Genomic DNA, 14,022 nt, shown 5'->3' with positions numbered 1-14,022 from the left:
GCGTGCATCTCTTAACTAATCTCTATTAATTCTCTAGTGCTGCCCTTTGCTCCCTCATACTTTGGTTTCCTGAGCTACTCAGGAAGCATCATTCATGAACCAAAGTGGTCTTTCTCATTTTCATCCATCCTGATTTACTTACGCCTCAGAAAACCTGGAAAGTTGTGGATTCTGGTTCTCTTGGCGAGGCTGTTAAGATGAAGCCTGAGGACTAACTAGGACAATCTTAACAAAAGAATACTGTGATCTCATTCTAACTACTGATTCCTTACTCTATGGGTCTATTTTTTTCAATTTTGTAATCCAAAACCAAACAAATTACCATTTGAATTGTAGGCATGGTTTGAGCTCAGAATGGCAACAAGATGATAAAGAAAACACACGGAGAAATTTTGTGAAAATAAGTTACATGATGCTAATTATTTGTCCATAAGTACTTTAATATTCTGTAGTGCTTTGTTCTAAACATATTCAGTATATCTGTTCATTTTCAATCTACCATACTTCATACTCAAAATATCCAACTAAGCCAGTATTAATGAGCTCACAGAGAAGAAAACAAAGCCCCTGAAATATTGAATAATCACTACAATTGCACAAGAGGACAAGGTTCCAGACTTGAATTTAATAAAGTCTTTCCCCAAAGATATTCTTTCCAGTGAATGTTGTACTCAATCATGCGCTTGTTACACATTTAATTTTATTCTCTACACATGCTTAATTCAATCAATTCTTTAAATATAGCCCAAACACTCTTTTTCAAGAGACTTAAATATTCTTGCATTTTTTAAAACAGGCATCACTTATAAAACTGTCTTCTTCCTTTTTCTAAACCCCCGTAGGATTTATCATGTGCATACCTTTTGTGCAATCACATAATATTCTATCTTATTATATTCCTTCATGTGTTTGTTTTTTCTCTTCAATGGGCTTGTAAATTCCTCAGGTCTAGAACTGTAGCTGTGTATCAATCAATCAATAGGTAATCACTGAGATCTTTCTATGACTGAGACATTGAATAAGATGAAATGGTGGATAGAACAATTTGAGCAGTAAATAAATGAAAGTCTCAAAATATAGCACATGTCTTGCTATACAATTGCCACAATAATTCTAAATAACAGAGCAACAGCACTCATGGCTGTAACAGGCAGCCTCTATTCCCACATCCACTAGTGTGTGAATTGATGGTCCCTCAGCTTTAGCTTGTGGCTTGGCTCAGAGTGGCTTCAGCTACACTGGGTCAATATTTTCGCCTCATGTGGCCAAGGTTGAAGGAACTCTGTGTAGAGATACCTTTATCCTGACCTCAACCATTATGTTTGACATCTTATAGGAGTTCTTTATTAACAACTTCTTTTCCTTAATTTACAGAATAATTTTAGTAGTAAATGCAGGATAATTATTATTTTTTCATTTGGGCTTGATATAAATAATGCTTTTTAAAGATTAATGTACTTAAAATTTAGAGATATGGACTTTACAAACTTTTCATAGTAGATGGGAAATTCACATTTGCCCCTCAAAATTTGCATTTTAATGTTTAAAAATCTTGAATGCAAATACAAGTTCTAAGTGACAAAATTAAAGTAATTCAAGTTGTTTATCTACATTTTTATAATCACTGTGAAACTCTTATTATTTATTTAGAAGCAGGGTTATGTCATGTTACATATGGTTGGGAACTCAAACTGCTTCTGAAGTGAGGTTGAATGATTTTAGAAAGTTATGTATTTATTTTTAAATTAAATGAATATAGCTTAATGTGTTGTGCTGATGATTGACTATAACTGCAGCAATTGTTTAGAAATTTAAACCAACAGATTTGTGAGTGTACTTCATCCTTGAAAAATTTTTCTCTGCTTCTGTGAATACATACACTATATTCCTGGAGTTAAAATAATCAGGGTTGTCAAGGGGGCTCATTTCAAACTTCTATTCTCATATCCTCCACCATCCAATTACTAAAAACAGATCACACAATCAAACCCAAAGTCAGAGGGTGGGAAAAGACACTTCTCCCATGATGAGGTCATGTCACAGGTGTAAGGAATGAGGAATTTAGACCAATATTTCAATCTACTACAATAAATAATAAGCAATATTTTATTACAAAGATATTTAGAGAGGAGAAAAAAACTAATTATGGATGCAGAAAAAATTTCTTAGTTCAGAAAAATAAAAATAATGATGTAGGTCTGTCATCCTCAAATAATTTTGAAGGATAAATATACTAGAGGGACTTTGACAGACACAACATATAATGATTATAAACTAACACAGAAGATATACAAAGTAAATTATACTTCTTTCTGTGGATTTCTCAACTATATACCCTGGAATAGAATTTGGCACAGTATACAAAATTGTGAAAAAATAAATGTCCAGAAAGTTATTAATTACTTTAAGTTCCTATTACAGTGTTAATTAACTCTTATTATTGAAGAGCATCAATGCCTTTTAATAAAGTCCTCTTCTCTCATTATTTTATGATGACTATTGTGTTATGTTTTGAGTAACAGTGAAAGAGAATGGAAACAAAATGCAGAGAGTTTGTGGTTTATTTAATTAACAAAAAACAAAACAAGAATAAGTATTAATTTTATTTGAAATTTCAAAAATTCTGATCCTTTATATTTGTTGAAAGGAGGCATTTCAAATGTTATTTTTAGAACATATAAAACTTAAAGAATTTGTATTATTAATTTGAATGCTTGCCTCATATTTAGAAAAATGCATATATTTATAACTCAATTATTTGCTATGATGTAAGCTATAAAATAAGCAGTTGAAATATATAAACAAACATTCCTTATGTTGAATCCTTAATTATCATGGTTTTATGCATTTTTATTCCTTTTCAGTGTTCTCTATCTCATGCTTCCCTCAAAGTCTATATCAGCAGAACCATCTACTTGTATCTGGGGTTTTACATCAAATTTTGGAAATTTTCCATCAGTTTCTAACTAATTAAAATTCACACCGTAAGTTGTCTATTCATTAGTGGTATCTAAAGAGATACATTTGTTTATTAACTTTAAATTTTATTTTCCAAGGAGGACAGTACAGAATACTCACTCAAATTCTTTCTCTGCTATTTATGTTTGGATTCTTCTTTGGCTCTCATTGACTTGTGCTCTGATTACTAAATAACTTCAAATATTGCTAACTTTTTGGATAAGGGCAGGATTTGGCAATCATTATCTGTGAAACAGATTGTGCACTGGTTATTATTTAAGCCCGAATATAAGTACAAATTGGGCTGCAAGTTGTGTTATGTGCATGAATTCTGAGAGACAGGAAATTCATACACATGAGTTCCATAAAGTTTATTTACTGCTTATGTACAGGTAGCAAGGGACAAGAGAAGTCCTGGATTCATGATCAGTGATTCCCCAAGGATCCAGAATGCTGCTTGGGGCAGATGGAGTGTGGTCTGTTTTTGTTCCATTTGTACCATAGCTGCGGGACAGAGGAAAGCAGTCTGCCCTGGGTTGTGTGTCCCAGGAGTAACAGGACACACTAGCTTAAATCACGGAAGGACATCCTGCTTCAGGAAAGACTGGATCAGAGCCCAGGATGTTCTGGCCAGTCCCTTTCTATCTCAGAATATTGCATTTCCAGCACATTTTACAGTTATTCTCGATAACTACAAGTGAGAAAGGGGGAGAAACAGCCTCAGTCCAAGGCCATTTGGAGAAATGTTCTGTGAGGTCCATTTTGAGCCATATCTGAAGAAGATCATTTCCTTCACAGAAGCCAAGAAGTCTGAAAAATACCTAGCTTAGCCCCCAGTGGCTAATTCAACTCTTGGTTTTTACATTGATTATGTAACCTTTAAGAGGTTCTCCATTTTGGCTCCCAAAACAGCTGCCCTCACTGAACCTAACATCATTGATTTTGCATATTCACTGTTTCGTCCACTTGATGTTTTCTTAAAGTTTTTTTTTTTTTTTTTTTAATTTTGCTTTAGAATGACCATTGTAATTTTCTAAGAAAAGATAAGGCATGTGTGTTACAATATTCCCATATAACCTTATTTACTCTAAATTACGCAATATGCTGCTACCTAAGCATATTACTTTAATATTTTATAATACTGTACTTGTAGTGGATACTTTTGCAAGTTAAGACAATGTCCATTATCACACGATGACCACTTTGAAAAATGTTGTTATACCTTTGCCTCTCTTACTTCTGAGTTCCTTTTCTCTAACATAACAGCAAAGAATACAATGAATACTGTTTACTCTTCAGAATGTGGCAGTGTCTTAGGAGTGTCCTGTGTACTCTAGGACCTATAATTGCAATGGAGAAAATTGGTTGTTAGATTCATTATAGCACTGTGAATTGAGCTAATTGCTATTTTCAATGTAGACTCCACAATGCCAATAAGACAAGTGAAACAACCATTTATTCATTCAATGTGTGTTTACTGACCAGTGACCACTTTGGAACAAAATAAAGAACCAGAGGAAAATGAGATTCTTAATTGAGTGTGTCACTGATAAATCGAATAATGAAAATTATAAAAATCCAAATTTAGAATATTCATCATATCTAGTGATTTTCTCATAAAATGTTTAAATAATAAATCAGTGGTAAATTTTTTGAAAAAGTGAAATTGAAAAAAAAGAAGATGTTAGATTTTCAATGGCTAATTAATTTTTTGTCTTGTGCATCTACATCATTGACTAAATGATTCTAATTTCTATCCCCCAAAACTTTCATATTATTAACCATCTTTCTTATTTCACCATAAACCTCATGGGGGGCAGATACTGTCTTTTCATCAGTGTGTCCTAAGTTGTGACTCATGGACAGCAATCAACAAATATCTGTGGAGATAATACATGTATGAATGATAAAGTTAGTCTCACCCATGAACAATAAAACCTAACAGCATAAGTGACTATGTAAACTTCTGAGAGAAATACAACATATAGAAATCCAAAGAAAGGTGAGGCAATATTAATCAGGAAAATAGTGATAATAGCAGTACTCCTATAGTGTGTTTTTACATACAAGGTGTTCTGAGCATTTGATGTTTTTCAACTCAATCCTTACAATAATCCTCTAAGGTAGATGATATTATCTCTTTTATTTTTCCTAGATGAGAAAACTGAAGGGTAGAGAGAGCAAAAAAAAAAATATATTTTTCCTAAGTTCTGGTGCTAATTCATGGTCAATCTGGTATTTGAACTTGATTTGGTTTCAGGATCTTCTCTTCAGCAATGAGATACAAATAAAATTCCTTTACATGTCATAGGAAGAGAAACAAATACTGGCAGGGGTACAACTAGAAGACTTTTTTAATGATTTATAACACTGGATATTATCTCATGAGAATGAGTGATCTGCAGAAAGTGGGCACTAAAACAATTTAAATATATTCAATTTGACTTTTTATGGCAATAGTAAATGGAGATCATATTAGTGAGAGACCCAACAGGTTACTATTCTACTTCTACCTCTGCTGTATTCCTGAGATGGTTTACTGGTAACACCCTGAAAGATGTTGAGAGCCATCTAATTCAATAATGATGTAACTGCTTCTTTTACAACGTTTAAAGTACAACAATGTATTAGAGAAAGCAATACATTTAAAATTTAAAAATCAAGGAGTGAATTGCTTTTTAAGTTCTACAATCTGTTCTTGTATCTAAAAAATGAGTGTGATATTTGAATTTAGATTGAACAATGCAAAAATACATTTTTTCATTTCATAATGTTTTAAAGTGCCTAAGAAATGGATAACCTGATGGGACATTAAAAGTCATATTTATCACTTGGCATTACAAGAAGAAAAATAGGCCTGAATCTTAACCACTTCAGCCTAGGCTCTGACTTCCTTAACAAGACCCCTCAAGCACAAGAAATAAAGTCAATAATCAATAAATGAGATGGGTTCAAACTAAAAATCTTCTTCTCAGCAAAGGAAACAATCAATAACATGAAGAGAGAGTCTATACATTGGGAGAAAATCTTTACCACATGCACTTCAGATAAAGCATTAATCTCTAGGGTATATACAGAACTTACAAAAAACTCATTACTAAAAAAAATAGCCCAATCAATCAATGGGCTAAAGAACTGAATAGACACTTCACAGAAAAAGAAATACAATAAATCAACAGATACATGAAAAAATGTTTAACATCTCTATCAATTTGAGAAATGCAAATCAAAACTACTCTAATATTCCCTCTCACTCCAGACAGAATGACAATCATCAAGAATACAGGCAACAATATATATTGGCAAGGATGTGAGGGGAAAAGGTACACTCATACACTGTTGGTGGAATTGCAAATTGGTGCAACCACCATGGAAAGCCATATGGAGATTCCTTAGGAAACTCGGAATGGAACCACCATTTGACCCAGCTATCCCACTCCTCAGTTTATACTCAAAGGACTTAAAATCAGCATACTACAATGACTCAGTCACATCAATGTTTATAGCAGCTCAACTCACAAGAACTAAACTATGGAACCAATCTGGGTGCCCTTCAACAGAAGGATGGATAAAGAAAATGTGGTACATGTACAATGGAATATTTCTCAGCCTTAAAGAAGAATAAATTTATGGCATTTTCAGTTAAATGGAAGAAGCTAGAGAATATCATACTAAACGAATTAAGCCAACCCCCAAAACCAAAGGCCAAATGTTTTCTTTGATATTCAGATGCTAATTACAATAAGGGGTGGGGGTGTCACTATGGAAGAATAGAGTTACTTTAGATTAAGTAGAGGGAAGTGAAGTGAGGGTAGAGCATATGAGATATAAGGATAGGAAGGATAGTAGAATGAAACAGACATCATTACCTTATGTTCATTTATGACTGCATGACTATATATATACATATATATGTATATATACATTTCTATAACATGTACAATATGAAAAATAAGAAATTATACCCCATTTATGTATATCAAAGTGCATAAATGCATTATGCACTTTAAAACTAATTAAAACAAATATATATTTTTTTTTAAAAAAAAAAAAAGGAAGAGAAGGGAATAATGTGACACATAGGCATTGAGTTTAAAGAAAGTTGAAGAGTGAACATCCAGGATCCTTTTGTCTCTCACTCATAAAAAGAGAAACTAAATAACTGTGCCTTGGAGACGAGTGGGCAGGAGCTTTACAATTCTTCCTCATTACTAGACAAAGTGCTAAAATCTTTTATTGACTATAGAAATAATAATAATAGGGGAAAAGATTTCTCTGTAAACTTTCTGATTTTTGTTTTATACCTGACTGGGCTTAATTTATAAGCTGGTAGCAGCCCCTCTGCAGGGAGGAGATTGTAGCTAAAAGAAAAGTACCATCTCCTTTTCAAGATTTCTTCCAATTTCTTCCAATATATCAAGTACTGCTCCTTTGAATGTCTTCTTGAAAAACTAGTGAAAAAGTCACTTGTTGCCAAAGATTTTGAAATGCAGCTGAAAACAAAAAATGAATAAACAAGAAACTTCAGGACCAAACACCACTCTACACCAAAAATGTACTCCCTATTTCCCTTATTAAATCAAATAGATCTCACCAAATTTCCATAATCAGTTACACTTAGAATTATATTGACAGAGGTTCAGATTGTCCATATGGTCAGATCACTTTTGCAGGCTTCCTCTGGCAGGAGTCATGTGGAAAAACAGAATTTTGCGTGTTCTTTGAAACACCTGCACTGAATTATCCTTCCTGCTAACACAGTCCCACAGGCATTGCATGAGTGAGACTATCAGCACTCACCCAGTCACGCCACTTCTAAGTTATTTCAGCTACCAAAAGACACAGGAGTCTCCTAGGTCATTTCTCATCCCACTGCCTCAGACACTTTGTGCAGGAGATAATAATGCTTCCTAACACTGTTCATCCTGTTTTCTTAAACTCTTCCCATTGGCCCTCTGCAATGTATGGCATTGCTTAGTCATTAGCACATACCTGTCTATTCTGAACCACTCTCTTGATGTTCCCTTCATCTTCTTTTAACTGAACTCTAGTTCTGCTTCACTTCTTCTCAGGCCCTTTCAGAAGTAGATTTCCTCTTGCTCCATCCTTCAGAACCAGTGGACTAGAGTTGGATAAGATGCCTACTGTGGTTCAGATACAATTTGTCCCCAGTGGTTCTGGTAACTTGGACCCAAGTATGGGTGTTGAAGTGATGGGCCCTGTAAAAAGTGGGGATGAGTGGGAGGTGTTTAGGCCATGAAGGTACCACCCTTGCAAATGCATTCATGCTGCCTTTAGGGAGTTACATTTCTCCATGGACTAGATTGGTATTACTGAAGCTGGATGTTATGAAGTGAAACCACACAATGCACTTGCTCTCTTCTGTTATTTCCCCTTCTGCCTCCACAGTGTTGTGGTGAAACTAGGAAGGTACTCAGCAGATGCCATGCTGTATTTGTCTATTTCACATATCCCAATGTATGCTTTATAAATCTTAAAATATTTGAGTCCTTAAGCCCTGACAGTACAGACAAATAGGAATCATTCAATTCTAATTTGCTGAATGAATAAATGATTCAAAAGACATTAGCAAATATTTATTGAATGAGGCAATGCTTTCAGTCACACTAGTCCTAGTCAGTCAGAACCAGTTTTTGGTTTTTTTTTAATCCACCATTGGGAGAAATCTCTGAGTTCGTTTAGGGTGACAACATCTGAGCCACATAGAAGTGGGGTGAGAATTGGGAATCCCCTTATTTACACTGCCTTCTCAGAAAGGGTCAAGACAGATATTCCCCAAAAGTAAACTGAATAAATACAGAGCTTGATCATTGTGCTGGCACTCCAGCCCCAAGGGTTTCTAGAAGCTTTCTTGTTTTGGTATCCACCCCTATTTCTATTTACATTTGCTCTTGAGAATTTTCTTTTCAAAATCACAAAAGAATCATGATAGAATAACAATCAATAATAAATACTCCATTAAAACAGGTACCCCTCAAAAAATTTTTGCAGCCTTTCTGAGATATGATTAAAAAGTAAGCATTGTATGTATATGAGGTATGCCATGTGTTATTTTGTTCCTTTATCCAGCTAAATAGTGCATCTATATCATCCATTGTATGTGCATGTGTATGTATATATCTCAAGTTTTCTATTTATTCATCTTTTGATGAATCAACTTAAGTTGATTCTATATTTTGGCTATTGTGAACAAAGCTATAATGAACACTATAGTGTATATATCTGAGATACCAATTTCATTTCCTTTGGATAGATATTAAACAATGGGATTATAGGATCATGTGATAGTTCTATTGTCAGAGTTCTGAAGAACTATTATACTAACTTTTCCATAATGGCCACATCAATTTATAATTCCATGAACAGTGTACAAAGTTTATGTTTGCATTCAGAGTATGATTTATTTTTTGCTAGTCTCTATGATATTTTTTTTTGGTTTTAGCCAAATTCTCAAAAGACATTGGACCACAGAGACCATGTCTGTAATTTTTATATAATCCTATATCCAGTGGAAGAATGCTTTTGTTTGTTTGTTTCAACTTTATCTCAAATAGAGATTCACTGCCTAAAGATTTCTGACTTGACTGGAAACATTTTTGTACTCTGATGCTTGCAAAACCTGGCTATATACAGGTATGATTACACTACCAGTGTGACTCTGTATTATGTTCAGCCAGAGGAAGGAGAAATTGTGCTCCATTTGTGTACAATGTGTCAAACTGCATTCTATTGTCCTGCATAATTAATTAGAACAAATTTTAAAATTTAAAAAGAAATTAAAAAAAAAAAAAAAAAAAACAACCCCTGATATCCAAGGCAGAGCAATAGTTCTGTAGTGTTACCATCTCTAACTCACACCTTTTCTGAAATGTGAGTATTTCACTTCTAGGGGGACTTGTGCTGCTGAAATGAAATATGCAGAAATATTTCTTTCCTCTATATGGTTTGCTTCAACAGATTTGAGAAGAATTTTTTTTCTTTTTTTTTTTCTTTCTACTTTCCAGTAGGCTCAGGTAACTTAAGGAAAAAAAATATATTTTTTTGGCTGTTAGTCCCTTTCTTGTTCCAAAATGTGCCAGAGTGCCACTCTTTGCCATTTTAGAGAGCCGGTATTCCTTTTCCTTTCTGTTTGCCTTTAGAACCAGATAATTTATCTTCTAATATCTACTTATCTGCTTTTATTCTATCTCATAGGGTACTTTTACTGGAAGCAATTCAAAGCCTATACTTTGTGGGTCTGCAGACAAGCATTTGCCATCCTAATTCACCTCCTGTGGTAGGTACCATCATCGTTGAGAGAGCCCAAACTATACTTGCTTGAACATCCTTTATATATTGTTTTCCTGCCAAGCACCACTTAATGGGTCTCATTTTCTTTGAACACTCCCTTGTTAATACAGGGAGTGTTCACAATATCACATGGTGCAGTCCCTTTACTTTATAGACAACAACCCATACTACTACTGATTTTACAGTCATTGCAACTTCTCTAATATCTGAATTAAGCTAGGATGCTACTCTACAAACTTTAAACTATTCAATTTCCCTACTCTACTAACTTTAAACTGAATTCCACATTAACAAAATTTAACTTCACAGTCTTTAAGAGATAGTTCCAAAGTATTTCTTATTAATGACTGTGTATGTGGAATTTTAGGAAGAGGGCCCTCACTTGTTTCTTTTTTTTTTTTCTTTCTTTCTTTCTTTTTCTTTTCTTTTCTTTTTTTTTTTTTGAGAGAGAGAGAGAGAGAGATAGAGAAAGAGAGAGAGAGAGAGAGAGAGAGAGAGAGAGAGAGAGAGAGAGAGAGAGAGAGAGAGAGAGAGAGAGAGAGAGAGAGAGAGAGAGAATCGAACCCAGGCCGCACGCATGCCAGGCGAGGGCGCTACCACTTGAGCCACATCCCCAGCCCCTCACTTGTTTCTTATACTTGATTTTCTTCTGGAATTTTATTTGTTTTGCTTCTGAAACCTCTGGTTTCTTCTTCTATTAGATTCAATTAAGTTCCTTATCCACGCACCAAAACAACTAAAAGACATTCCCATTTTTTGGTCCCATCAAAAAAACAAACACAATGTTAATTATGTTATGAATGACTCCTTCCCTTCCCTACACTTTTTCTCTCTTCAACCCTCCATCCTCTCCTCTCCTCTCCTCTCCTCTCCTCTCCTCTCCTCTCCTCTCCTCTCCTCTCCTCTCCCCTCCCCTCCCCTCCCCTCCCCTCTCCTCTCCTCTCCTCTCCTCTCCTTTCTTTCTCTCCTCTGCCCCTCTCTTCACATCTATCAAGACAGGCCTTGAAGTTTTCAACTTAGGCAAATAATTATTGTTCTCCATCACCAATACTTGTTCCTCTGTTATATTTTTCTATTTTTTTCTGACTATAATATAAATTTTCCCTCTGTGAAACAGATTCTTAATTATTTACAAATATCTAATTTCTAAAATAGGCATATGCATCATTAACTTCTTTCTTAGCCAGTAGGTTTATAATAATTTCATGAAATATTTACTTAATCTAAACTAACAACATAATTTGTTTTTCACAAAATAAAACACTAGTCCTCTTTATTTATTTATTTATTTTAAAGAGCAGAGAGAGAGAGAGAGAGAGAGAGAGAGAGAGGTGAGAGAGTTTTTTAATATTTATTTTTCAGTTTTTGGTGGACACAACATCTTTATTTCATGTTTATGTGGTGCTGAGGATCAAACCCAGAGCCTCGCGCATGCCAGGTGGGCGTGTTACAGCTTAAGCCACATCCCCAGCCCTATTTTTTATAGATAAAATCAACCACCCTTTTCTTGAGTTAGCTACCATTTGGGTTATTGAAATTGATAACCTATATTAAAAGTTATAATGAAATCAAGATAGGTTAAAATAGAGATCTATTTCTTCAAGTTCAAGGATTACTAAAGATAAGATTTGCTCTGCACAATGTTCATTAAAGACCAACACTGGATTTAATTGATTTGGTTTAGTATTTATTGAGGTTGCTAATTTTTTTATTCTTTTCTAGAAGAAAAATGTTGATTAAAAATTAGAGTACATATCTTATTGTTAAAACAAATGTTATTTCCAAAGTATTTATGCTGTAAAAGTTATTTTATGAAAAGCATTTTCAAATACTGCAGAAGGATTATCACAAGGAGTAACTATTTTCCCTGCCCTTAAGTATATACATTTGTATACTTAAGTTGAAATATACAAAAAAAAAATGCTGAGTTTGTGCATCATGTCATATAATATCTTTTTTTTTTAACATATGAGACTATTCCAGTGCATTCAGATAAAATTCAGATCAAAATATCATATTCATTGTATTCTATATCATGGGGTTATTTTTCTTTCTTTTGTCAGCAGAAAAAAAAAGAATTCAATAAAGAATTTGATAAATTTTTATGTAGACAAAATATTTTAATAAAAATTTTAAGAGTAGAATATTATTTCACAGAACTATCAAAAAGTAAACTATGTTGAAAATAGGAAACCTATTATAAGACTTGGTGAGGAAATAGTGATTTTCAGCAAATATATTTTTCATTCATAGAATTTAAAATGTTACATAAAAATATAAAAATACAAAGTATGAAATTCAATAAAATTTTAAAAAAACTTGAAAATTTTCTGAACCTCCAGATTGGTGAAAATCACATAAATGGATGTTACATTTTATTACAGAAGAACTGAGAATATAGATCTCAACAACAATTTTTCTTTTTTACGTCTTGGTATACCAGGTCTGTACATGATAACAACAGAGTGTATCAGAAAGTAACAGATCATTTGGACAATGATTTGTCAATGCCCTGTAGTTTGTACTTTTCCGTTGCAAGATAGAAAGTCTCCCACCCTATCTTGGCCAACTGAGACTGTTCTTGCTCAGCATTCGATGCTCACCCAAATCTTCCTCTACTCTGGTTTAATCTGTAAGCCATGACTCAGGAGATATCCTAAAATACATTAATTGAATTATTTTCTTTCAGGTAGTGCCATCTTCGCCTTTCTTTAAGTATCAACTCAAAACACAACTACCACCGAAACATGGACAAACATTGGTCATCATGTCTTATTAGCTCAGTTTACTTTTCTTAGAGGTCCAACTCTGCTCCCTCCTTTAACATAGCTATGGCTATGGATTATTTGTTTTTAAATTATTTGGATTCTTTGGAGTCTCTTATTCCCTTCTATGACAATTGAGTGAGATTTTGTGCTTGGTGTTTTGTATGAGTATTCTTCATTTAGAAAGTATATCTCATGGGGAAAATAAAGTGAATCCTGGTTGAATCTTGAATCTTATATTCTCATTTACTAAAATTGAAAACGCCAAAGAGTTAATTATTTAAAAATAAAACAGGGTGCATATTGAGTAGGTCAAGTGATATCTGAAAAGCTTGAGGAGAGTTGAATAAAAGAAAAAAAATTAATCTGTATTGCCATTTGGAGGAATTAGGAAACTGAGTTTAGAGAATACATAAATGAAACATTTGTAGGGGGACAGTTATCAAGTGTTTGAAGACATGTGCTATGGATGTCCCCAAAAGGACAAATGCTATAAAAAGTTCTCACTAACTGGAATTCTGCCTGATACATAGATATATAGAGGAATGATTGGATTTATTCAAGCAGAACTTAGAGGACATGTTGCAGAAGAAACAACTGCATGGGGTAGGATGTTAGATCAAACAGTATGATTCTGACCTTCATTCAGCTTCTGTTTGGAAGTACCTGTCCTGCAATTGCCTTAGGGACAAGGTCACATCTGTTTCATGTTGTGAATTATTTTTAACCTCATATTATAAATAACTATAGGGAAGTAGACTATAAACTACTATCTTTTCTTTGACTACCATGACCATTACAGTGTTCTGAATATATTAAAGACTCAATAAATATTTCAAGGACTAATTGGCACATGAAAATTTGAAACTAATGTTCTTAAAACCACAGCCAGTAGGACTTCACAGTCTATTCAGCCTTATCTCAGCAGATGTTTGGTCTTGAAGTGATGTGATCTGTCTAATCTGGCACCTTGGCACAGAAAGGCATT

The sequence above is a fragment of the Callospermophilus lateralis genome, chromosome 8 (assembly GCF_048772815.1).
Source record: "Callospermophilus lateralis isolate mCalLat2 chromosome 8, mCalLat2.hap1, whole genome shotgun sequence".
Taxonomy (NCBI): domain Eukaryota; kingdom Metazoa; phylum Chordata; class Mammalia; order Rodentia; family Sciuridae; genus Callospermophilus; species Callospermophilus lateralis.
The sequence above is the reverse complement of the archived record's forward strand: the minus strand, read 5'-3'. Positions refer to the sequence as shown.